Here is a 27,559-nt window from a genome sequence, read left to right as displayed (position 1 = left end):
AGCAGCCTCGCGTACGATAATCTTCAAATTTTCCCCGACCACGACAACAATAACAACAGCCTCGCGTACGATAATCTTCAAATTTTCCCCGACCACGACAACAATAACAACAGCCTCGCGTACGATAATCTTCAAATTTTCCCCGACCACGACAACAACAACAACAGCCTCGCGTACGATAATCTTCAAATTTTCCCCGACCACGACAACAATAACAACAGCCTCGCGTACGATAAACTTCAAATTTTCCCCGACCACGACAACAACAACAACAGCCTCGCGTACGATAATCTTCAAATTTTCCCCAGATGGTTTCCCCTTTACGTCCCAATGGCCTGTTTTAAGTCGTCCCAGCTTCGCCCTTCTGTACCTTATAATACCGTCTTTAATATCCCAGCGTCCTCTCTCTCTCTCTCTCTCTCTCTCTCTCTCTCTCTCTCTCTCTCTCTCTCTCTCTCTCTCTCTCTCTATCTATCTATCTATCTATCTATCTATCTATCTTTCTATCTATCTATCTATCTCTCTCCTGCAACCACGACCTCAGGTGGATCATCTCTCTCTCTCTCTCTCTCTCTCTCTCTCTCTCTCTCTCTCTCTCTCTCTCTCTCTCTCTCTCTCTCTCTCTATCTATCTATCTATCTTTCTATCTATCTATCTATCTCTCTCCTGCAACCACGACCTCAGGTGGATCATCTCTCTCTCTCTCTCTCTCTCTCTCTCTCTCTCTCTCTCTCTCTCTCTCTCTCTCTCTCTCTCTCTATCTATCTATCTATCTATCTATCTTTCTATCTATCTATCTATCTCTCTCCTGCAACCACGACCTCAGGTGGATCATCTCTCTCTCTCTCTCTCTCTCTCTCTCTCTCTCTCTCTCTCTCTCTCTCTCTCTCTCTCTCTCTCTCTCTCTCTCTCTCTATCTATCTATCTATCTATCTATCTTTCTATCTATCTATCTATCTCTCTCCTGCAACCACGACCTCAGGTGGATCATCTCTCTCTCTCTCTCTCTCTCTCTCTCTCTCTCTCTCTCTCTCTCTCTCTCTCTCTCTCTCTCTCTCTCTTTCTATCTATCTATCTATCTCTCTCCTGCAACCACGACCTCAGGTGGATCATCTCTCTCTCTCTCTCTCTCTCTCTCTCTCTCTCTCTCTCTCTCTCTCTCTCTCTCTCTCTCTCTCTCTCTCATTGTCTATGTCCCAGTCCTCTCCTCCATACCCTGTCCCATCGTCTATATCCCAGTCCCATGCTCTATATCCCAATCCCTGTGTCCCAGATAACGTATGAAAGTGGGGCTCTATAACACAGGACGCAAGGGGCCAGACGCACATAAAGTTGAAAATCATGACAGTTCCCTTACGAATCTTCGCCTTTACGTCACTCATACACAAATGCCTTTCCAACATGTCAGCCTTATATAAAACCCGTTTTCTATTTTATTCTCCTTCGTTTTTGTGTATTTATTCCTCTGTTCATGGTGACCCCAGGACCATTTTCTATGAGGGCGCTCTATAGAGCTCAAGGCTACGCGCTCCGTCCATCAGCAGGGGAATGTCGACTCCTTTACGACTGAGAGTTTCTTCGAGAGGGAAGGCGTGTGTGTGTGTGTGTGTGTGACTCTCTGTCATACCATATCGCCGTTTCCCCCGTCAACGAAGTAGCGCATGGATACAGACGAAGAATGGCCCAACCACTCATATATACATGTACACAAACGCCCGTACACGCACATATACATTCATAGACATTTCAACGTGTACATACATATGCATACACAGACATATACATATATATACACATATTGGAAAGGATCGCGTATATTCTTACGAGTCCAATGTGAACTCACTGGAATATATACACAGGTCCATATTCATAATTGCTGCCTTCATCCATTCCCGTCGCCACCCCGCCACACAGGGTGGAGGGAACGAGGAGAAGTGGGAGACCAAACTGGAGGTGGAAAGATGGAGTGAAAAAGATTTTGAGTGATCAGGGCCTGAACATGCAGGAGGGTGAAAGGCGTGCAAGGAATAGAGTGAATTGGAACGATGTGGTATACCGGGGTCGACGTGCTGTCAATGGAGTGAACCAGGGCATGTGAAGCATCTGGGGTAAACCATGGAAAGTTCTGTGGGGGCCTGGATGTGGAAAGGGAGCTGTGGTTTCGGTGCAATATACATGACGGCTAGAGACTGAGTGTGAACGAATGGGGCCTCTGTTGTCTTTTCCTAGCGCTACCTCGCGCACATGCGGGGGGAGGGGGATGTTATTCCATGCGTGGCGGGGTGGCGATGGGAATGAATAAAGGCAGACAGTATGAATTATGTACATGTGTATATATGTATATGTCTGTGTGTGTATCTATATGTATACGTTGAGATGTATAGGTATGTATATGTGCTGTGTGTGGACGTGTATGTATATACATGTGTATGGGGGTGGGTTGGGCCATTCTTTCGTCTGTGTCCTTGCGCTACCTCGCGAACGCGGGAGACGGCGACAAAGTATAAATAAATAAATGAATAAATAAATAAATATATAAATATGAATTATCGATGGAAGAATGTCATCAAATGGCTTCAAAGCTAACGTATCTTGTATGTACACAGACAAGCGTCAATAGTTAATTTTTGCTGTGTTGCACGTACGGTTAGGGCCGCCATGTTTACATGACGTACGGCGTCCGAATGCGTGGTTCGAATACGCGATTCCATTCTCTTGGCTACGATGCAACATGCATGTGGCCTCCCTCATAATGCTGGCTGTCTTACTTCATATATATATGAATGGCCCAACCCACCCACATACACATTTATATACATAAACACCCACACATGCACATATACATACCTATCAATTTCAACGTATACGTACATATGCATACACAGACATATACATATGTACATATGTTGGAAAGGATCACATAGGAATATTTTTTTTTTTTCGCTGTCTCCCGCGTTTGCGAGGTAGCGCAAGGAAACAGACGAAAGAAATGGCCCAACCCACCCCCATACACATGTATATACATACGTCCACACACGCAAATATACATACCTACACAGCCCTCCATGGTTTACCCCAGACGCTTCACATGCCTTGATTCAATCCACTGACAGCACGTCAACCCCGGTATACCACATCGATCCAATTCACTCTATTCCTTGCCCTCCTTTCACCCTCCTGCATGTTCAGGCCCCGATCACACAAAATCTTTTTCACTCCATCTTTCCACCTCCAATTTGGTCTCCCTCTTCTCCTTGTTCCCTCCACCTCCGACACATATATCCTCTTGGTCAATCTTTCCTCACTCATCCTCTCCATGTGCCCAAACCACTTCAAAACACCCTCTTCTGCTCTCTCAACCACGCTCTTTTTATTTCCACACATCTCTCTTACCCTTACGTTACTTACTCGATCAAACCACCTCACACCACACATTGTCCTCAAACATCTCATTTCCAGCACATCCATCCTCCTGCGCACAACTCTATCCATAGCCCACGCCTCGCAACCATACAACATTGTTGGAACCACTATTCCTTCAAACATACCCATTTTTGCTTTCCGAGATAATGTTCTCGACTTCCACACATTCTTCAAGGCTCCCAGAATTTTCGCCCCCTCCCCCACCCTATGATCCACTTCCGCTTCCATGGTTCCATCCGCTGCCAGATCCACTACCAGATATCTAAAACACTTCACTTCCTCCAGTTTTTCTCCATTCAAACTCACCTCCCAACTGACTTGACCCTCAACCCTATATATGTATATATATATATATATATATATATATATATATATATATATATATATATATATATATATATATATATATATATATATATATTGGAAAGGATCACAATTTTGCGCGTGATCAAGACAATCACATGTTTACCAAATGGCGTCCTAGCTTCGTCTCTTCGATGTATATCAACTGACTGTTATATTTCTCTCTTGTGTCTCCCCTGATGATGTGATTATGACACGAAAGTGCACTTGGGAACTTTTCGTGTTTCATTTTGATATAGAAATGGGATTATTATTAATAACTGGGTATATTAAAGTGGCCAATTATTCCATAAACGCCTAACCCCCGCCCCCCCCCCCCCCCCACTTACGCAACATACAAACGCTCTCACTGCGTACAGCAAACATTCTCAGTGCGTATAGCAAACACTCACTGCGTAGAGCAAACGCTTTCACTGCGTATAGCAAACATTCTCAGTGCGTATAGCAAACACTCACTGCGTAGAGCAAACGCTTTCACTGCGTATAGCAAACATTCTCAGTGCGTATAGCAAGCACTCAGTGCGTTTAGCAAACGCTCTCACTGCGTACAGCAAACGCTTGTCTGCGTACAGCAGACACTCACTGCGTATAGCAAACGCTCTCACTGCGTATAGTAAACACTTACTGCGTATAGCAAACGCTCTCACTGCGTACAGCAAACGCTTGTCTGCGTACAGCAGACACTCACTGCGTATAGCAAACGCTCTCACTGCGTATAGTAAACACTTACTGCGTATAGCAAACGCTCTCACTGCGTATAGTAAACACTTTCTGCGTATAGCAAACGCTCTCTGCGTATAGCACATGCTCTCACTACGTACAGCAGACACTCTCACTGCGTATAGCACATGCTCTCACTACGTACAGCTGACACTCTCACTGCGTATAGCACATGCTCTCACTACGTACAGCAGACACTCTCACTGCGTATAGCACATGCTCTCACTACGTACAGCTGACACTCTCACTGCGTATAGCACATGCTCTCACTACGTACAGCTGACACTCTCACTGCGTATAGCACATGCTCTCACTACGTACAGCTGACACTCTCACTGCGTATAGCACATGCTCTCACTACGTACAGCTGACACTCTCACTGCGTATAGCACATGCTCTCACTACGTACAGCAGACACTCTCACTGCGTATAGCACATGCTCTCACTACGTACAGCTGACACTCTCACTGCGTATAGCACATGCTCTCACTACGTACAGCTGACACTCTCACTGCGTATAGCACATGCTCTCACTACGTACAGCTGACACTCTCACTGCGTATGTAGCAAACGCTCTCACTGCGTATATGGCAAAGGCTCTCACTGCGTATCGGATTTCTAAGAGACAACAACAACAGAAACATTATCAAAACGAAGACATAACAAGCGGGTCGGTGGTTCCCTCCCGATCCCCTCATGTCAGGGAACTTCCCTCCCAATCCCCTCATGTCAGGGAACTTCCCTCCCAATCCCCTCATGTCAGGGAACTTCCCACATAGTCGTTCGGTGTTTATTCGTTCATATATACAGGTCACACTTCAACCCTGTGTTTCGTGGCGTGTGTATTTGACCCACCCACCTCTCTCTCTCTCTCTCTCTCTCTCTCTCTCTCTCTCTCTCTCTCTCTCTCTCTCTCTCTCTCTCTCCATCTATCTATCTATCTATTTGTCTCCTACCCCCCTCGACCTTCTCCCTACACCTTAAGCTCTTCCAAAAATCACCTAGTTCACGTACTCTGTATGTGTGTGTGTGTGTGTGTGTGTGTGTGTGTGTGTGTGTGGTGACGAGGAGGGAGGGAGGGAGGGGTTGTGACCTACCTGACGGAGGAGGAGGAGGAGGAGGAGGTGAGGGTGAGGGAGGAGGTGAGGGTGAGGGTGTGTGTGTGTGTGTGGTGACGAGGAGGGAGGGAGGGAGGGAGGGGTTGTGACCTACCTGACGGAGGAGGAGGAGGAGGTGAGGGTGTGTGTGTGTGTGGTGACGAGGGAGGGAGGGGTTGTGACCTACCTGACGGAGGAGGAGGAGGTGAGGGTGAGGGTGTGTGTGTGGTGACGAGGGAGGGAGGGGTTGTGACCTACCTGACGGAGGAGGAGGAGGAGGTGATGGTGAGGGTGTGTGTGTGTGTGTGATGACGAGGGAGGGAGGGGTTGTGACCTACCTGACGGAGAAGGAGGAGGAGGTGATGGTGAGGGTGTGTGTGTGGTGACGAGGGAGGGAGGGGTTGTGACCTACCTGACGGAGGAGGAGGAGGTGGTGAGGGTGAGGGTGTGTGTGTGTGTGTGATGACGAGGGAGGGAGGGGTTGTGACCTACCTGACGGAGGAGGAGGAGGAGGTGATGGTGAGGGTGTGTGTGTGGTGACGAGGGAGGGAGGGGTTGTGACCTACCTGACGGAGGAGGAGGAGGAGGTGAGGGTGAGGGTGTGTGTGTGGTGACGAGGGAGGGAGGGGTTGTGACCTACCTGACGGAGGAGGAGGAGGAGGTGAGGGTGAGGGTGTGTGTGTGGTGACGAGGGAGGGAGGGGTTGTGACCTACCTGACGGAGGAGGAGGAGGTGAGGGTGAGGGTGTGTGTGTGGTAACGAGGGAGGGAGGAGTTGTGACCTACCTGACGGAGGAGGAGGAGGAGGTGAGGGTGAGGGTGTGTGTGTGGTAACGAGGGAGGGAGGAGTTGTGACCTACCTGACGGAGGAGAAGGAGGAGGTGAGGGTGAGGGTGTGTGTGGTGACGAGGGAGGGAGGGAGGAGTTGTGACCTACCTGACGGAGGAGGAGGAGGAGGTGAGGGTGAGGGTGTGTGGTGGCGGCGTCTCGGTGGGCAGCAGTAGGAGGCGGAGGAGGGAGCAGCGGGTCTCCGCGCAGCGTCTGACAACACACACACTATGTACAACACTGTGGTCACCTCTCCGGCGCTGGCGGGGCTCATGTGCATACGACCCTCCTTCACTCCCTCCCTCCCTCACTCCCTCCCTCTATACCCCACCATCATGCCACCTCCCTCACCCCTCAGAAACCTCCTCTTCTTCTTCTTCTTCTTCTTCTTCTTCTTCTTCTTCTTCTTCTTCGTCTTCATCCTGTAGTTCCTGGAACCTCCTTTGTACCCTAATCTGGCTCGCTCACACCCCCTTCTCTCTCTCTCTCTCTCTCTCTCTCTCTCTCTCTCTCTCTCTCTCTCTCTCTCTCTCTCTCCTCTCTCTCTCTCTCTCTCTCTCTCTCTCTCTCTCTCTCTCTCTCTCTCTCTCTCTAACCCCCCACCCTTCCACGTCGTCTCGAAGCTAGTCAAGGCTTAAATATAATGTATTTCTAAATGTAATTGTAAAAATAATCATAAAGTAATTGCAATGGAACTGACAGTTCACCCAATGGTAATTGTAAAGTAACTGTACGATACGAGTAATGTCACTGAAAGGTAATCGTAAGATACTTGCAAGGTAATCATAGAATAATTGTAAGGTAATCGGAGGGTACATGTAAGGTAATTGTAAAGTAACTGTACGATACTAGTAATGCCACTGGGAGGTAATCGTAAGTGACTTGCAAGGTAATCATAAAATAACTAAGGTAATCGGAGGGTACATGTAAGGTGTCTGTAAAGTAACTGTAAGGTACTAGTAATGCCATTGGAAGGTAATCGTAAGGGACTTGCAAGGTAATCATAAAATAACTATAAGGTAATCGGAGGGTACATGTAAGGTAATTGTAGAGTAACTAAGGTACTAGTAATGCCACTGGAAAGTAATCGTAAGGGACTTGCAAGGTAATCATAAAATAACTGTAAGGTAATCGGAGGGTACATGTAAGGTAATTGTAGAGTAACTGTAATGCCATTGGGAGGTAATCGTAAGTGACTTGCAAGGTAATCATAAAATAACTATAAGGTAATCGGAGGGTACATGTAAGGTAATTGTAAAGTAACTGTCGTCAGCGGGCTCGATCGTGCCTGGCGTACGTGCTGTCGACCTCCACCACTCTGGTCTGTGCCTCTCCTCCGTGGCCACCCTCCTCTCTCTCTCTCTCTCTCTCTCTCTCTCTCTCTCTCTCTCTCTCTCTCTCTCTCTCTCTCTCTGCTCAGGTGAGAAGCCCCCTCGGTGGGGGCCACCAGCCAGGACCTAAAAGAAACCCCCAGGATCCTCAGGAAGCCCCCCAGGACCTAAAAGAAGCCCCCAGGATCCTCAGGAAGCCCCCAGGACCAAAAAGAAGCCCCCAGGATCCTCAGGAAGCCCCCCAGGACCTAAAAGAAGCCCCCGGGATCCTCAGGAAGCCCCCCAGGACCTAAAAGAAGCCCCCAGGATCCTCAGGAAGCCCCCAGGACCTAAAAGAAGCCCCCGGGATCCTCAGGAAGCCCCCCTGGACCTAAAAGAAGCCCCCAGGATCCGCAGGAAGCCCCCCAGGACCTAAAAGAAGCCCCCAGGATCCTCAGGAAGCCCCCAGGACCTAAAAGAAGCCCCCAGGATCCTCAGGAAGCCCCCAGGACCTAAAAGAAGCCCCCAGGATCCTCAGGAAGCCCCTCAGGACCTAAAAGAAGCCCCCAGGATCCTCAGGAAGCCCCCAGGACCTAAAAGAAGCCCCCAGGATCCTCAGGAAGCCCCTCAGGACCTAAAAGAAGCCCCCAGGATCCTCAGGAAGCCCCCAGGACCTGAATGAAGCCCCCAGGATCCGCAGGAAGCCCCCCAGGACCTAAAAGAAGCCCCCAGGATCCGCAGGAAGCCCCCCAGGACCTAAAAGAAGCCCCCGGGATCCGCAGGAAGCCCCCCAGGACCTAAAAGAAGCCCCCCAGGATCCGCAGGAAGCCCCCCAGGACCTAAAAGAAGCCCCCGGGATCCTCAGGAAGCCCCCCAGGACCTAAAAGAAGCCCCCAGGACCTAAAAGAAGCCCCCAGGATCCGCAGGAAGCCCCCCAGGACCTAAAAGAAGCCCCCAGGATCCTCAGGAAGCCCCAAGGACCTAAAAGAAGCCCCCAGGATCCGCAGGAAGCACACAAGACCTGAATGAAGCCCCCAGGACCTGAATGAAGCCCCCGGGATCCTCAGGAAGCCCCCAGGACCTAAAAGAAGCCCCCAGGATCCGCAGGAAGCCCCCCAGGACCTAAAAGAAGCCCCCGGGATCCTCAGGAAGCCCCCCAGGACCTAAAAGAAGCCCCCCAGGACCTAAAAGAAGCCCCCCAGGACCTAAAAGAAGCCCCCAGGATCCGCAGGAAGCCCCCCAGGACCTAAAAGAAGCCCCCAGGATCCTCAGGAAGCCCCAAGGACCTAAAAGAAGCCCCCAGGATCCGCAGGAAGCACACAAGACCTGAATGAAGCCCCCAGGACCTGAATGAACCCCCCGGATCCTCAGGAAGCCCCAGAACCTAAAAGAAGCCCCCAGGATCCTCAGGAAGCCCCAGGACCTAAAAGAAGCCCCCAGGATCCTCAGGAAGCCCCCAGGACCTAAAAGAAGCCCCCCAGGACCTGAATGAAGCCCCCAGGATCCTCAGGAAGCCCCCAGGACCTAAAAGAAGCCCCCAGGATCCGCAGGAAGCCCCCAGGACCTAAAAGAAGCCCCCAGGATCCGCAGGAAGCCCCCCAGGACCTAAAAGAAGCCCCCAGGATCCGCAGGAAGCCCCCCAGGACCTAAAAGAAGCACCCAGGATCCGCAGGAAGCCCCCCAGGACCTAAATGAAGCCCCCAGGACCTGAATGAAGCCCCCGGGATCCTCAGGAAGCCCCAAGGACCTAAAAGAAGCCCCCAGGATCCGCAGGAAGCACACAAGACCTGAATGAAGCCCCCAGGACCTGAATGAAGCCCCCAGGATCCTCAGGAAGCCCCTAGGACCTAAAGGAAGCCCCCAGGATCCGCAGGAAGCACCCAAGACCTGAATGAAGCCCCCAGGACCTGAATGAAGCCCCCAGGATCCTCAGGAAGCCCCCAGGACCTAAAAGAAGCCCCCAGGATCCGCAGGAAGCACCCAAGACCTGAATGTAGCCCCCAGGACCTGAATGAAGCCCCCAGGATCCTCAGGAAGCCCCCAGAACCTAAAAGAAGCCCCCAGGATCCGCAGGAAGCCCCCAGGACCTGAATGAAGCCCCCAGGACCTGAATGAAGCCCCCAGGATCCTCAGGAAGCCCCCAGGACCTAAAAGAAGCCCCCATGATCCGCAGGAAGCACCCAAGACCTGAATGAAGCCCCCTGAACCTGAATGAAGCCCCCAGGATCCTCAGGAAGCCCCCAGGATCCTCAGGAATCCCCCAGGATCCCCAGGAAGCCCCCAGAATCTTCAGGAAGCCCCCCAAGACCTGAATGAAGCCACCAGGACGTAAAAGAAGCCCCGGGATCCTCAAGAAGCCCCTACGATCCCCAGGAAGCCCCCAGGACCTAAAAGAAGCCCCCATGATTAGCAGGAAGCCCCCAGGACCCGCAAGAAGCCCCCAGGACCTAAAAGAAGCCCCCATGATTAGCAGGAAGCCCCCAGGACCTAAAAGAAGACCCCAGGATCTGCAGGAAGCCCCCAGGACCTAAAAGAAGCCCCCAGGATCTGCAGGAAGCCCCCAGGACCTAAAAGAAGACCCCAGGATCTGCAGGAAGCCCCCAGGACCTAAAAGAAGCCCCCAGGATCTGCAGGAAGCCCCCAGACCTAAAAGAAACCCCAAGGATCTGCAGGAAGCCCCCAGGATCTGCAGGAAGCCCCCAGGATCTGCAGGAAGCCCCCAGGATCTGCAGGAAGCCCCCAGGACTTACGAAAAAATTTCTAGTTCCCACATACAGCCCCTGGAGCACAAAAGACGCCCACAGGAAGGACCAAATCCCACAGGAAGACAACAGGTACCATAGGGAGGCACCAGGTCCCACAGGAGGGCACCAGGTCCCACAGGGAGGCACCAGGTCCCACAGGAGGGCACCAGGTCCCACAGGAGGGCACCAGGTCCCACAGGGAGGCACCAGGTCCCACAGGAGGGCACCAGGTCCCACAGGGAGGCAGCAGGTCCCACAGGGAGGCACCAGGTCCCACAGGAGGGCCACCAGGTCCCACAGGGAGGCACCAGGTCCCACAGGAGGGCACCAGGTCCCACAGGAGGGCACCAGGTCCCACAGGGAGGCACCAGGTCCCACAGGGAGGCAGCAGGTCCCACAGGAGGGCACCAGGTCCCACAGGGAGGCAGCAGGTCCCACAGGAGGGCACCAGGTCCCACAGGAGGGCACCAGGTCCCACAGGGAGGCACCAGGTCCCACAGGGAGGCACCAGGTCCCACAGGGAGGCAGCAGGTCCCACAGGAAGGCACCAGGTCCCACAAGGAGGCACCAGGTCCCACAGGAGGGCACCAGGTCCCACAGGAAGACAACAGGTCCCACAGGGAGGCACCAGGTCCCACAGGAAGACAACAGGTCCCACAGGGAGGCACCAGGTCCCACAGGGAGGCACCAGGTCCCACAGGGAGGCAGCAGGTCCCACAGGGAGGCAGCAGGTCCCACAGGGAGGCACCAGGTCCCACAAGGAGGCACCAGGTCCCACAGGAGGGCACCAGGTCCCACAGGAGGGCACCAGGTCCCACAGGGAGGCACCAGGTCCCACAGGAGGGCACCAGGTCCCACAGGGAGGCACCAGGTCCCACAGGGAGGCACCAGGTCCCACAGGGAGGCAGCAGGTCCCACAGGAGGGCACCAGGTCCCACAGGGAGGCACCAGGTCCCACAGGGAGGCACCAGGTCCCACAGGAGGGCACCAGGTCCCACAGGAGGGCACCAGGTCCCACAGGAGGGCACCAGGTCCCACAGGGAGGCACCAGGTCCCACAGGAGGGCACCAGGTCCCACAGGAGGGCACCAGGTCCCACAGGGAGGCACCAGGTCCCACAGGAGGGCACCAGGTCCCACAGGAAGGCACCAGGTCCCACAGGGAGGCACCAGGTCCCACAGGGAGGCACCAGGTCCCACAGGGAGGCAGCAGGTCCCACAGGGAGGCACCAGGTCCCACAGGAGGGCACCAGGTCCCACAGGAGGGCACCAGGTCCCACAGGAGGGCACCAGGTCCCACAGGGAGGCACCAGGTCCCACAGGGAGGCACCAGGTCCCACAGGGAGGCACCAGGTCCCACAGGGAGGCACCAGGTCCCACAGGAAGGCACCAGGTCCCACAGGAGGGCACCAGGTCCCACAGGAGGGCACCAGGTCCCACAGGGAGGCACCAGGTCCCACAGGGAGGCACCAGGTCCCACAGGGAGGCACCAGGTCCCACAGGAGGGCACCAGGTCCCACAGGGAGGCACCAGGTCCCACAGGAAGGCACCAGGTCCCACAGGGAGGCAGCAGGTCCCACAGGGAGGCACCAGGTCCCACAGGAGGGCACCAGGTCCCACAGGGAGGCAGCAGGTCCCACAGGAGGGCACCAGGTCCCACAGGGAGGCACCAGGTCCCACAGGAGGGCACCAGGTCCCAAAGGAGGGCACCAGGTCCCACAGGAGGGCACCAGGTCCCACAGGAGGGCACCAGGTCCCACTGGGATCCTTGATCCGTCAGTATGTAACAGTCGTAACGGTCAAGAGGCATTTTGCTGTCACCGGGCGACTGGAGGGGGGGGGGGGGGTTTAATCCTGTCTTTTGAGTCTCATCTTTCCAAAGTCTTGCATTTCCTCATTTCCCCTCGCCAGCGGTGAACGTCGTCCAATCGTCTGCGAACAAAAAAGAATGTGGCCACCCCAGCATGGGTGGGCGAGAGGCGGCGGTGACATGGGCCCACTGATCCTACAGGGAGGACTGGAGTCTCTCTCTCTCTCTCTCTCTCTCTCTCTCTCTCTCTCTCTCTCTTCCTAGCGCTACCTAGCGCACATGCGGGGGAAGCGGGTTGTTATTCCATGTGTGGTGAGGTGGCGATGGGAATGAATAAGGGCAGACTATGAATTATGTACATGTGTATATATGTATATGTCTGTGTGTATATATATATATTTATATATATATATATATATATATATATACGTTGAGATGTATAGGTATGTATATTTGCGTGTGTGGACATGTCTGTATATACATGTGTATGTGGGTGGGTTGGGCCATTCTTTCTTCTGTTTCATTGCGCTACCTCGCAAACGCGGGAGACAGCGACAAAGCAAAAAAAAAAATATATATATATATATCTTTTCTTTTTTCTTTCTTTCAAACTATTCGCCATTTCCCGCATTAGCGAGGTAGCGTTAAGAACAGAGAACTGGGCCTTTGAAAGAATATCCTCACCTGGCCCCCTTCTCTGTTCCTTCTTTTGGAAAATTAATAAAAAAAAAAAACGAGAGGGGAGGATTTCCAGCCCCCCGCTCCCTCCCCTTTTAGTCGCCTTCTACGACACGCAGGGAATACGTGGGAAGCATTCTTTCTCCCCTATCCCCAGGGATAATATATATATAATATATATATATATATATATATATATATATATATATATATATATATATATATATATTTTTTTTTTTTTTTTTTTTTTTCATACTATTCGCCATTTCACGCGATAGCGAGGTAGCGTTAAGAACAGAGGACTGGGCCTTTGAGGGAATATCCTCACCTGGCCCCCTTCTCTGTTCCTTCTTTTGGAAAATTAAAAAAAAAACGAGTACATAATAATGTACATAATACAAGTACATGATAATTCATATCTCAAGCCTCTACCAATCTTATGCGCCCTCAGCCATTCATCTCTGACGTTCTTCGAGTAGTGAAAGGTAGGGAGTCCCTCTGTGAAACTCTAATCTTCAAGCAATGGACTGGAAAAAATAAAAAAGAAAAAAAAAGAAACGAGTTTATTGTGAGGGTATTGGGGCAGTGTTGGTTAAAAGGCAACAGGTCACGGCTTCCCAGTGTTATGATGTCAAAGGTGAAGCCTCACGGGTTGATAAGGGTACGTGTGTGTTGATGATGGATATATATATATGTATGTATTTATTTATTATACTTTTTCGCTGTCTCCCGCGTTTGCGAGGTAGCGCAAGGAAACAGACGAAAGAAATGGCCCAACCCACCCCCATACACATGTATATACATACGTCCACACACGCAAATATACATACCTACACAGCCCTCCATGGTTTACCCCAGACGCTTCACATGCCTTGATTCAATCCACTGACAGCACGTCAACCCCGGTATACCACATCGATCCAATTCACTCTATTCCTTGCCCTCCTTTCACCCTCCTGCATGTTCAGGCCCCGATCACACAAAATCTTTTTCACTCCATCTTTCCACCTCCAATTTGGTCTCCCTCTTCTCCTTGTTCCCTCCACCTCCGACACATATATCCTCTTGGTCAATCTTTCCTCACTCATCCTCTCCATGTGCCCAAACCACTTCAAAACACCCTCTTCTGCTCTCTCAACCACGCTCTTTTTATTTCCACACATCTCTCTTACCCTTACGTTACTTACTCGATCAAACCACCTCACACCACACATTGTCCTCAAACATCTCATTTCCAGCACATCCATCCTCCTGCGCACAACTCTATCCATAGCCCACGCCTCGCAACCATACAACATTGTTGGAACCACTATTCCTTCAAACATACCCATTTTTGCTTTCCGAGATAATGTTCTCGACTTCCACACATTCTTCAAGGCTCCCAGAATTTTCGCCCCCTCCCCCACCCTATGATCCACTTCCGCTTCCATGGTTCCATCCGCTGCCAGATCCACTACCAGATATCTAAAACACTTCACTTCCTCCAGTTTTTCTCCATTCAAACTCACCTCCCAACTGACTTGACCCTCAACCCTATATATGTATATATATATATATATATATATATATATATATATATATATATATATATATATATATATATATATATATATATATATATATATATTGGAAAGGATCACAATTTTGCGCGTGATCAAGACAATCACATGTTTACCAAATGGCGTCCTAGCTTCGTCTCTTCGATGTATATCAACTGACTGTTATATTTCTCTCTTGTGTCTCCCCTGATGATGTGATTATGACACGAAAGTGCACTTGGGAACTTTTCGTGTTTCATTTTGATATAGAAATGGGATTATTATTAATAACTGGGTATATTAAAGTGGCCAATTATTCCATAAACGCCTAACCCCGCCCCCCCCACCCCCACTTACGCAACATACAAACGCTCTCACTGCGTACAGCAAACATTCTCAGTGCGTATAGCAAACACTCACTGCGTAGAGCAAACGCTTTCACTGCGTATAGCAAACATTCTCAGTGCGTATAGCAAACACTCACTGCGTAGAGCAAACGCTTTCACTGCGTATAGCAAACATTCTCAGTGCGTATAGCAAGCACTCAGTGCGTTTAGCAAACGCTCTCACTGCGTACAGCAAACGCTTGTCTGCGTACAGCAGACACTCACTGCGTATAGCAAACGCTCTCACTGCGTATAGTAAACACTTACTGCGTATAGCAAACGCTCTCACTGCGTACAGCAAACGCTTGTCTGCGTACAGCAGACACTCACTGCGTATAGCAAACGCTCTCACTGCGTATAGTAAACACTTACTGCGTATAGCAAACGCTCTCACTGCGTACAGTAAACACTTTCTGCGTATAGCAAACGCTCTCTGCGTATAGCACATGCTCTCACTACGTACAGCAGACACTCTCACTGCGTATAGCACATGCTCTCACTACGTACAGCTGACACTCTCACTGCGTATAGCACATGCTCTCACTACGTACAGCAGACACTCTCACTGCGTATAGCACATGCTCTCACTACGTACAGCTGACACTCTCACTGCGTATAGCACATGCTCTCACTACGTACAGCTGACACTCTCACTGCGTATAGCACATGCTCTCACTACGTACAGCTGACACTCTCACTGCGTATAGCACATGCTCTCACTACGTACAGCTGACACTCTCACTGCGTATAGCACATGCTCTCACTACGTACAGCAGACACTCTCACTGCGTATAGCACATGCTCTCACTACGTACAGCTGACACTCTCACTGCGTATAGCACATGCTCTCACTACGTACAGCTGACACTCTCACTGCGTATAGCACATGCTCTCACTACGTACAGCTGACACTCTCACTGCGTATGTAGCAAACGCTCTCACTGCGTATATGGCAAAGGCTCTCACTGCGTATCGGATTTCTAAGAGACAACAACAACAGAAACATTATCAAAACGAAGACATAACAAGCGGGTCGGTGGTTCCCTCCCAATCCCCTCATGTCAGGGAACTTCCCTCCCAATCCCCTCATGTCAGGGAACTTCCCACATAGTCGTTCGGTGTTTATTCGTTCATATATACAGGTCACACTTCAACCCTGTGTTTCGTGGCGTGTGTATTTGACCCACCCACCTCTCTCTCTCTCTCTCTCTCTCTCTCTCTCTCTCTCTCTCTCTCTCTCTCTCTCTCTCTCTCTCTCCATCTATCTATCTATCTATTTGTCTCCTACCCCCTCGACCTTCTCCCTACACCTTAAGCTCTTCCAAAAATCACCTAGTTCACGTACTCTGTATGTGTGTGTGTGTGTGTGTGTGTGTGTGTGTGTGTGTGGTGACGAGGAGGGAGGGAGGGAGGGGTTGTGACCTACCTGACGGAGGAGGAGGAGGAGGAGGAGGTGAGGGTGAGGGAGGAGGTGAGGGTGAGGGTGTGTGTGTGTGTGTGGTGACGAGGAGGGAGGGAGGGAGGGAGGGGTTGTGACCTACCTGACGGAGGAGGAGGAGGAGGTGAGGGTGTGTGTGTGTGTGGTGACGAGGGAGGGAGGGGTTGTGACCTACCTGACGGAGGAGGAGGAGGTGAGGGTGAGGGTGTGTGTGTGGTGACGAGGGAGGGAGGGGTTGTGACCTACCTGACGGAGGAGGAGGAGGAGGTGATGGTGAGGGTGTGTGTGTGTGTGTGATGACGAGGGAGGGAGGGGTTGTGACCTACCTGACGGAGAAGGAGGAGGAGGTGATGGTGAGGGTGTGTGTGTGGTGACGAGGGAGGGAGGGGTTGTGACCTACCTGACGGAGGAGGAGGAGGTGGTGAGGGTGAGGGTGTGTGTGTGTGTGTGATGACGAGGGAGGGAGGGGTTGTGACCTACCTGACGGAGGAGGAGGAGGAGGTGATGGTGAGGGTGTGTGTGTGGTGACGAGGGAGGGAGGGGTTGTGACCTACCTGACGGAGGAGGAGGAGGAGGTGAGGGTGAGGGTGTGTGTGTGGTGACGAGGGAGGGAGGGGTTGTGACCTACCTGACGGAGGAGGAGGAGGAGGTGAGGGTGAGGGTGTGTGTGTGGTGACGAGGGAGGGAGGGGTTGTGACCTACCTGACGGAGGAGGAGGAGGTGAGGGTGAGGGTGTGTGTGTGGTAACGAGGGAGGGAGGAGTTGTGACCTACCTGACGGAGGAGGAGGAGGAGGAGGTGAGGGTGAGGGTGTGTGTGTGGTAACGAGGGAGGGAGGAGTTGTGACCTACCTGACGGAGGAGAAGGAGGAGGTGAGGGTGAGGGTGTGTGTGTGGTGACGAGGGAGGGAGGGAGGAGTTGTGACCTACCTGACGGAGGAGGAGGAGGAGGTGAGGGTGAGGGTGTGTGGTGGCGGCGTCTCGGTGGGCAGCAGTAGGAGGCGGAGGAGGGAGCAGCGGGTCTCCGCGCAGCGTCTGACAACACACACACTATGTACAACACTGTGGTCACCTCTCCGGCGCTGGCGGGGCTCATGTGCATACGACCCTCCTTCACTCCCTCCCTCCCTCACTCCCTCCCTCTATACCCCACCATCATGCCACCTCCCTCACCCCTCAGAAACCTCCTCTTCTTCTTCTTCTTCTTCTTCTTCTTCTTCTTCGTCTTCTTCTTCGTCTTCATCCTGTAGTTCCTGGAACCTCCTTTGTACCCTAATCTGGCTCGCTCACACCCCCTTCTCTCTCTCTCTCTCTCTCTCTCTCTCTCTCTCTCTCTCTCTCTCTCTCTCTCTCTCCTCTCTCTCTCTCTCTCTCTCTCTCTCTCTCTCTCTCTCTCTCTCTAACCCCCCACCCTTCCACGTCGTCTCGAAGCTAGTCAAGGCTTAAATATAATGTATTTCTAAATGTAATTGTAAAAATAATCATAAAGTAATTGCAATGGAACTGACAGTTCACCCAATGGTAATTGTAAAGTAACTGTACGATACGAGTAATGTCACTGAAGGTAATCGTAAGATACTTGCAAGGTAATCATAGAATAATTGTAAGGTAATCGGAGGGTACATGTAAGGTAATTGTAAAGTAACTGTACGATACTAGTAATGCCACTGGGAGGTAATCGTAAGTGACTTGCAAGGTAATCATAAAATAACTAAGGTAATCGGAGGGTACATGTAAGGTGTCTGTAAAGTAACTGTAAGGTACTAGTAATGCCATTGGAAGGTAATCGTAAGGGACTTGCAAGGTAATCATAAAATAACTATAAGGTAATCGGAGGGTACATGTAAGGTAATTGTAGAGTAACTAAGGTACTAGTAATGCCACTGGAAAGTAATCGTAAGGGACTTGCAAGGTAATCATAAAATAACTGTAAGGTAATCGGAGGGTACATGTAAGGTAATTGTAGAGTAACTGTAATGCCACTGGGAGGTAATCGTAAGTGACTTGCAAGGTAATCATAAAATAACTATAAGGTAATCGAAGGGTACATGTAAGGTAATTGTAAAGTAACTGTCGTCAGCGGGCTCGATCGTGCCTGGCGTACGTGCTGTCGACCTCCACCACTCTGGTCTGTGCCTCTCCTCCGTGGCCACCCTCCTCTCTCTCTCTCTCTCTCTCTCTCTCTCTCTCTCTCTCTCTCTCTCTCTCTCTCTCTCTCTCTCTGCGCAGGTGAGAAGCCCCCTCGGTGGGGGCCACCAGCCAGGACCTAAAAGAAGCCCCCAGGATCCTCAGGAAGCCCCCCAGGACCTAAAAGAAGCCCCCAGGATCCTCAGGAAGCCCCCAGGATCTAAAAGAAACCCCCAGGATCCTCAGGAAGCCCCCCAGGACCTAAAAGAAGCCCCCAGGATCCGCAGGAAGCCCCCCAGGACCTAAAAGAAGCCCCCAGGACCTGAATGAAGCCCCCGGGATCCTCAGGAAGCCCCCCAGGACCTAAAAGAAGCCCCCAGGATCCTCAGGAAGCCCCCCAGAACCTAAAAGAAGCCCCCAGGATCCGCAGAAAGCCCCCCAGGACCTAAAAGAAGCCCCCCAGGACCTGAATGAAGCCCCCAGGATCCTCAGGAAGCCCCCCAGGAGCTGAAAGAAGCCCCCAGGATCCTCAGGAAGCCCCCAGGACCTAAAAGAAGCCCCCAGGATCCTCAGGAAGCCCCCCAGGACCTAAAAGAAGCACCCAGGATCCGCAGGAAGCCCCCCAGGACCTAAATGAAGCCCCCAGGACCTGAATGAAGCCCCCGGATCCTCAGGAAGCCCCCAAGGACCTAAAAGAAGCCCCCAGGATCCTCAGGAAGCACACCAGACCTAAAGAAGCCCCCAGGACCTGAATGAAGCCCCCAGGATCCTCAAGAAGCCCCTAGGACCTAAAGGAAGCCCCCAGGATCCGCAGGAAGCACCCAAGACCTGAATGAAGCCCCCAGGACCTGAATGAAGCCCCCAGGATCCTCAGGAAGCCCCCAGACCTAAAAGAAGCCCCCAGGATCCGCAGGAAGCACCCAAGGACCTAATGTAGCCCCCAGGACCTGAATGAAGCCCCCAGGATCCTCAGGAAGCCCCCCAGAACCTAAAAGAAGCCCCCAGGATCCGCAGGAAGCACCCAAGACCTGAATGAAGCCCCCAGGACCTGAATGAAGCCCCCAGGATCCTCAGGAAGCCCCCAGGACCTAAAAGAAGCCCCCATGATCCGCAGGAAGCACCCAAGACCTGAATGAAGCCCCCTGACCTGAATGAAGCCCCCAGGATCCTCAGGAAGCCCCCAGGATCCTCAGGAATCCCCCAGGATCCCCAGGAAGCCCCCAGAATCTTCAGGAAGCCCCCCAAGACCTGAATGAAGCCACCAGGACGTAAAAGAAGCCCCGGGATCCTCAAGAAGCCCCTACGATCCCCAGGAAGCCCCCAGGACCTAAAAGAAGCCCCCATGATTAGCAGGAAGCCCCCAGGACCCGCAAGAAGCCCCCAGGACCTAAAAGAAGCCCCCATGATTAGCAGGAAGCCCCCAGGACCTAAAAGAAGACCCCAGGATCTGCAGGAAGCCCCCAGGACCTAAAAGAAGCCCCCAGGATCTGCAGGAAGCCCCCAGGACCTAAAAGAAGACCCCAGGATCTGCAGGAAGCCCCCAGGACCTAAAAGAAGCCCCCAGGATCTGCAGGAAGCCCCCAGGACCTAAAAGAAACCCCAAGGATCTGCAGGAAGCCCCCAGGATCTGCAGGAAGCCCCCAGGATCTGCAGGAAGCCCCCAGGATCTGCAGGAAGCCCCCAGGACTTACGAAAAAATTTCTAGTTCCCACATACAGCCCCTGGAGCACAAAAGACGCCCACAGGAAGGACCAAATCCCACAGGAAGACAACAGGTACCATAGGGAGGCACCAGGTCCCACAGGAGGGCACCAGGTCCCACAGGGAGGCACCAGGTCCCACAGGAGGGCACCAGGTCCCACAGGAGGGCACCAGGTCCCACAGGGAGGCACCAGGTCCCACAGGAGGGCACCAGGTCCCACAGGGAGGCAGCAGGTCCCACAGGGAGGCACCAGGTCCCACAGGAGGGCACCAGGTCCCACAGGGAGGCACCAGGTCCCACAGGAGGGCACCAGGTCCCACAGGAGGGCACCAGGTCCCACAGGGAGGCACCAGGTCCCACAGGGAGGCAGCAGGTCCCACAGGAGGGCACCAGGTCCCACAGGGAGGCAGCAGGTCCCACAGGAGGGCACCAGGTCCCACAGGAGGGCACCAGGTCCCACAGGGAGGCACCAGGTCCCACAGGGAGGGCACCAGGTCCCACAGGGAGGCAGCAGGTCCCACAGGGAGGCACCAGGTCCCACAGGGAGGCACCAGGTCCCACAGGGAGGCACCAGGTCCCACAGGAAGGCACCAGGTCCCACAGGAGGGCACCAGGTCCCACAGGAAGACAACAGGTCCCACAGGGAGGCACCAGGTCCCACAGGAAGACAACAGGTCCCACAGGAAGGCACCAGGTCCCACAAGGGAGGCACCAGGTCCCACAGGAGGGCACCAGGTCCCACAGGAAGACAACAGGTCCCACAGGGAGGCACCAGGTCCCACAGGAAGACAACAGGTCCCACAGGGAGGCACCAGGTCCCACAGGGAGGCACCAGGTCCCACAGGGAGGCAGCAGGTCCCACAGGGAGGGCAGCAGGTCCCACAGGGAGGCACCAGGTCCCACAAGGAGGCACCAGGTCCCACAGGAGGGCACCAGGTCCCACAGGAGGGCACCAGGTCCCACAGGAGGCACCAGGTCCCACAGGGAGGGCACCAGGTCCCACAGGGAGGCACCAGGTCCCACAGGAGGGCACCAGGTCCCACAGGGAGGCACCAGGTCCCACAGGAGGCACCAGGTCCCACAGGAGGGCACCAGGTCCCCACAGGAGGGCACCAGGTCCCACAGGAGGGCACCAGGTCCCACAGGGAGGGCACCAGGTCCCACAGGGAGGCACCAGGTCCCACAGGAGGGCACCAGGTCCACAGGGAGGCACCAGGTCCCACAGGAGGGCACCAGGTCCCACAGGAGGGCACCAGGTCCCACAGGAGGCACCAGGTCCCACAGGAGGGCACCAGGTCCCACAGGGAGGCACCAGGTCCCACAGGAGGGCACCAGGTCCCACAGGAGGGCACCAGGTCCCACAGGGAGGCACCAGGTCCCACAGGAGGGCACCAGGTCCCACAGGAGGGCACCAGGTCCCACAGGGAGGGCACCAGGTCCCACAGGGAGGCACCAGGTCCCACAGGGAGGCACCGGGTCCCACAGGAGGGCACCAGGTCCCACAGGGAGGGCACCAGGTCCCACAGGGAGGCACCAGGTCCCACAGGGAAGCACCGGGTCCCACAGGAGGGCACCAGGTCCCACAGGGAGGCACCAGGTCCCACAGGGAGGCACCAGGTCCCACAGGAGGCACCAGGTCCCACAGGGAGGCACCAGGTCCCACAGGAGGGCACCAGGTCCCACAGGAGGGCACCAGGTCCCACAGGGAGGCACCAGGTCCCACAGGGAGGCACCAGGTCCCACAGGAGGGCACCAGGTCCCACAGGGAGGCACCAGGTCCCACAGGAGGGCACCAGGTCCCACAGGAGGGCACCAGGTCCCACAGGGAGGCACCAGGTCCCACAGGGAGGCACCAGGTCCCACAGGGAGGCACCAGGTCCCACAGGGAGGCACCAGGTCCACAGGGAGGCACCAGGTCCCACAGGGAGGCACCAGGTCCCACAGGAGGGCACCAGGTCCCACAGGAGGGCACCAGGTCCCACAGGAGGCACCAGGTCCCACAGGAAGGCACCAGGTCCCACAGGAGGGCACCAGGTCCCACAGGAGGGCACCAGGTCCCACAGGGAGGCACCAGGTCCCACAGGGAGGCAGCAGGTCCCACAGGAGGGCACCAGGTCCCACAGGGAGGCAGCAGGTCCCACAGGGAGGCACCAGGTCCCACAGGAGGGCACCAGGTCCCACAGGGAGGCAGCAGGTCCCACAGGAAGGCACCAGGTCCCACAGGAGGGCACCAGGTCCCACAGGAAGATAACAGGTCCCACAGGAAGACAACAGGTCCCACAGGGAGGCACCAGGTCCCACAGGGAGGCACCAGGTCCCACAGGGAGGCAGCAGGTCCCACAGGGAGGCACCAAGTCCCACAGGGAGGCAGCAGGTCCCACAGGGAGGCAGCAGGTCCCACAGGAGGGCACCAGGTCCCACAGGGAGGCACCAGGTCCCACAGGAAGGCACCAGGTCCCACAGGGAGGCACCAGGTCCCACAGGAGGGCACCAGGTCCCACAGGGAGGCACCAGGTCCCACAGGAGGGCACCAGGTCCCACAGGGAGGCACCAGGTCCCACAGGAGGGCACCAGGTCCCACAGGGAGGCACCAGGTCCCACAGGAGGGCACCAGGTCCCACAGGAGGGCACCAGGTCCCACAGGAGGGCACCAGGTCCCACAGGAGGGCACCAGGTCCCACAGGGAGGCAGCAGGTCCCACAGGAGGGCACCAGGTCCCACAGGGAGGCAGCAGGTCCCACAGGGAGGCACCAGGTCCCACAGGGAGGCACCAGGTCCCACAGGGAGGCACCAGGTCCCACAGGAAGGCACCAGGTCCCACAGGGAGGCACCAGGTCCCACAGGAGGGCACCAGGTCCCACAGGGAGGCAGCAGGTCCCACAGGGAGGCACCAGGTCCCACAGGAGGGCACCAGGTCCCACAGGAAGACAACAGGTCCCACAGGGAGGCACCAGGTCCCACAGGGAGGCAGCAGGTCCCACAGGGAGGCACCAGGTCCCACAGGGAGGCACCAGGTCCCACAGGAGGGCACCAGGTCCCACAGGAAGACAACAGGTCCCACAGGAGGGCACCAGGTCCCACAGGAAGGCACCAGGTCCCACAGGGAGGCAGCAGGTCCCACAGGGAGGCAGCCAGGTCCCACAGGAGGGCACCAGGTCCCACAGGGAGGCAGCAGGTCCCACAGGAGGGCACCAGGTCCCACAGGAGGCACCAGGTCCCACAGGAGGGCACCAGGTCCCAAAGGAGGGCACCAGGTCCCACAGGAGGGCACCAGGTCCCACAGGAGGGCACCAGGTCCCACTGGGATCCTTGATCCGTCAGTATGTAACAGTCGTAACGGTCAAGAGGCATTTTGCTGTCACCGGGCGACTGGAGGGGGGGGGGGTTTAATCCTGTCTTTTGAGTCTCATCTTTCCAAAGTCTTGCATTTCCTCATTTCCCCTCGCCAGCGGTGAACGTCGTCCAATCGTCTGCGAACAAAAAAGAATGTGGCCACCCCAGCATGGGTGGGCGAGAGGCGGCGGTGACATGGGCCCACTGATCCTACAGGGAGGACTGGAGTCTCTCTCTCTCTCTCTCTCTCTCTCTCTCTCTCTCTCTCTCTCTCTCTCTTCCTAGCGCTACCTAGCGCACATGCGGGGGAAGCGGGTTGTTATTCCATGTGTGGTGAGGTGGCGATGGGAATGAATAAGGGCAGACTATGAATTATGTACATGTGTATATATGTATATGTCTGTGTGTATATATATATATATATATATATATATATATATATATATATATACGTTGAGATGTATAGGTATGTATATTTGCGTGTGTGGACATGTCTGTATATACATGTGTATGTGGGTGGGTTGGGCCATTCTTTCTTCTGTTTCATTGCGCTACCTCGCAAACGCGGGAGACAGCGACAAAGCAAAAAAAAAATATATATATATATCTTTTCTTTTTTCTTTCTTTCAAACTATTCGCCATTTCCCGCATTAGCGAGGTAGCGTTAAGAACAGAGAACTGGGCCTTTGAAAGAATATCCTCACCTGGCCCCCTTCTCTGTTCCTTCTTTTGGAAAATTAATAAAAAAAAAAAACGAGAGGGGAGGATTTCCAGCCCCCCGCTCCCTCCCCTTTTAGTCGCCTTCTACGACACGCAGGGAATACGTGGGAAGCATTCTTTCTCCCCTATCCCCAGGGATAATATATATATATATATATATATATATATATATATATATATATATATATATATATATATATATATTTTTTTTTTTTTTTTTTTTTTTCATACTATTCGCCATTTCACGCGATAGCGAGGTAGCGTTAAGAACAGAGGACTGGGCCTTTGAGGGAATATCCTCACCTGGCCCCCTTCTCTGTTCCTTCTTTTGGAAAATTAAAAAAAAAACGAGTACATAATAATGTACATAATACAAGTACATGATAATTCATATCTCAAGCCTCTACCAATCTTATGCGCCCTCAGCCATTCATCTCTGACGTTCTTCGAGTAGTGAAAGGTAGGGAGTCCCTCTGTGAAACTCTAATCTTCAAGCAATGGACTGGAAAAAATAAAAAAGAAAAAAAAAAAGAAACGAGTTTATTGTGAGGGTATTGGGGCAGTGTTGGTTAAAAGGCAACAGGTCACGGCTTCCCAGTGTTATGATGTCAAAGGTGAAGCCTCACGGGTTGATAAGGGTACGTGTGTGTTGATGATGGATATATATATATGTATGTATTTATTTATTATACTTTGTCGCTGACTCCCGCGTTAGCGAGGTAGCGCAAGGAAACAGACGAAAGAATGGCCCAACCCACCCACATACACATGTATTTACATACACTTCCACACACGCACATATACATACCTATACATCTCAACGTATATATATATATATATATATATATATATATATATATATATATATATATATATATATATATATATATATATATATTATCCCTGGGGATAGGGGAAAAAGAATACTTCCACGTATTCCCTGCGTTTCGTAGAAGGCGACTAAAAGAGAAGGGAGCGGGGGGCTGGAAATCCTCCCCTCTCGTTTTTTTTTTTTTAATTTTCCAAAAGAAGGAATAGAGAAGGGGGCCAGGTGAGGATGTTCCCTCAAGGGCCCAGTCCTCTGTTCTTAACGCTACCTTGCTATCGCGGGAAATGGCGAATAGTATGAAAAAAAAAAAAAAAAAAATATATATATATATATATATATATATATATATATATATATATATGTACCATGGACATGTAGCCTTCTAGGCAGCCATGGACAACCCGTGGGCGAATATTCGATGAGTTTAATTCATGAGTCGTGAGGGACGTGGCTCATCTGCTCACAACTGTGGCAGGTTTATATATGAGGTTTATGAATGAGGTTTAATGAAAACCACAGCTTTTAATTTGCCCATTTCTCTCTTATGTATATATATATGGTCCTGTGTTTCCCTCTATGACCCAGCCTCCCCATAGTACATAGCATCAGAGCTAAGGCAATATATATATATATATATATATATATATATATATATATATATATATATATATATATATATATATATATTTGCCTGAACCCATATCTTAGCTTGGATCGACCAAGCTTTTTGACTCCCCTTCTTTTTATTTTGATCTGAAAGCTTCGTATTAGGGCCGTCCGAGATAGATAGATAGATAGATAGAGAGAGAGAGAGAGAGAGAGAGAGAGAGAGAGAGAGAGAGAGAGAGAGAGAGAGAGAGAGAGAGCCTCGCCCCAAACACGACGCCTCGCGTCATCCATCCTCGTTTTCCCTGCGCATCAGTGTATTTCGATCGGCTCTTCCGTCCTCCGATCTACTCTGAGGTCCAGAGTAAATAAACTCAACCCTTCGTCAATATATTTCAGACATTTTTTGTATATATACGTTGTAAACTCTACTTTATCTACCTTCCAGGAATATATGAAGGTAGACACAAGAAAAATGAAACGCAAAAATCCATTCGTGTTTCACACACACACACACACACACACACACATATATATATATATATATATATATATATATATATATATATATATATATTATATATATATATATACACGGCAATAGGATACATGAGCCGAGTTAGTGGCTTAAAAAGAGATAGTGAGCAATTAAGATCAGATGAGGGAAAATGTAAACAAACAGCAACACTTACCTTAGCTAGTTTTCCCTCTCCTTTCCAGCCATTAACGAGGACACAGACACACACACATACACCCCAGCTTGCATGGGGGGCGTCCATAAAACACTCAAAAAAATAATAAAAATAAAAAAATTAACATCTTCCTCCAGTCCAACACCCTCCTCCATCTTCTTATCTTCGTAAACATCTTCATAAAACACTAAAAAAGGTTAGGTGGCACTTCAAGGCTTGGGCTAGAGGAAGGGGATTCAAAATGTCACAGCCTGACAGGACAATGAGCAGCCGTCACCCTTCCGGGGTCACCAGGTCACACCTACTGAGCTCTTGGCACATCTTGACCACCACGTCACGTGACCCTGGTCACAAGTCCGGTTTGTCTTCTTTTGTTCAATAAAGGCGCTGTGGACGTTGTTTTTTTAATGGCTACCCTCCCATTATTTCACCATTTGACGCCCCTCAACTCGTACTTGCATTATTTTTTTGTTCTCTTTAGTGGAAGACTTTATTCCACACAATTATTATTAAGTTCCACAAAAGCCCAATGTCTGAGGGAAAAGACGAGCTGTGATTGGCTGTTGGCAGCTCCTCTGGCTACGTGAGCGCCCACTAGACGCACTGTGATTGGCTGCACGGTAGCCCTTCTAAAGGGGGTACTGATTGGTTCAGCGATTGGCTGTTTGTAGAGCGTCTAGCGAGCACTGATTGGTTCCCTCGTCCTGTGTGTCACCATCCCGGGCGTGTCATTGGCCACCAACACTCCCTCTGGCCTGGTGTCGCCCAACTTTCTCTTCCCGTTCGTTTCTCTTGCCATGTTGGTGTAGCCTTCGCTACCCGCCTAGGCTACAGACAAAGTAGTGTTTCTCCTTAACTTCTAGGTTACCTCCTAATCTTCTAGGCTACTTCCTAATCTTCTAAACTACCTGCTAATCTTCTAAACTACCTGCTAATCTTCTAGGTTACCTGCTAATATTCTAGACTACTTCCTAATCTTCTAAACTACCTGCTAATCTTCTAAACTACCTGCTAGTCTTCTAGGTTACCTGCTAATCTTCTAGGTTACCTGCTAATATTCTAGGCTACTTCCTAATCTTCTAAACTACCTGCTAATCTTCTAAACTACCTACTAATCTTCTAGGTTACCTGCTAATCTTCTAAGTTACTTCCCAATCTTCTAAACTACCTGCTAGTCTTCTAGGTTACCTGCTAATATTCTAGGCTACTTCCTAATCTTC

At 52.3% G+C, this 27,559-nt stretch overlaps 1 protein-coding gene across 16 annotated transcripts in view; it reads right to left on the bottom strand.

The window, feature by feature from the left end:
- Positions 1-26,650, bottom strand: part of LOC139761103 (solute carrier family 22 member 7-like) — a 124,565-nt gene extending 97,915 nt beyond the window's left edge. For 13 of the 16 annotated variants that reach the window (XM_071684993.1, XM_071684995.1, XM_071685001.1 and 10 more), the window contains exon 1: positions 6,539-6,703. The gene's annotated coding sequence lies outside the window, so the exon portion shown is untranslated. Of the gene's footprint in view, positions 1-6,169; positions 6,187-6,538; positions 6,718-26,339 lie in introns of those variants that run through there. The other 3 variants (XM_071684990.1, XM_071684992.1, XM_071684991.1) reach the window with 3 other exon arrangements.
- Between the last annotated feature and the right edge of the window lie 909 nt (positions 26,651-27,559).

This window comes from Panulirus ornatus, chromosome 39, assembly GCF_036320965.1.
Source record: "Panulirus ornatus isolate Po-2019 chromosome 39, ASM3632096v1, whole genome shotgun sequence".
Lineage (NCBI taxonomy): Eukaryota > Metazoa > Arthropoda > Malacostraca > Decapoda > Palinuridae > Panulirus > Panulirus ornatus.
The sequence above is the reverse complement of the archived record's forward strand: the minus strand, read 5'-3'. Positions and strand labels throughout refer to the sequence as shown.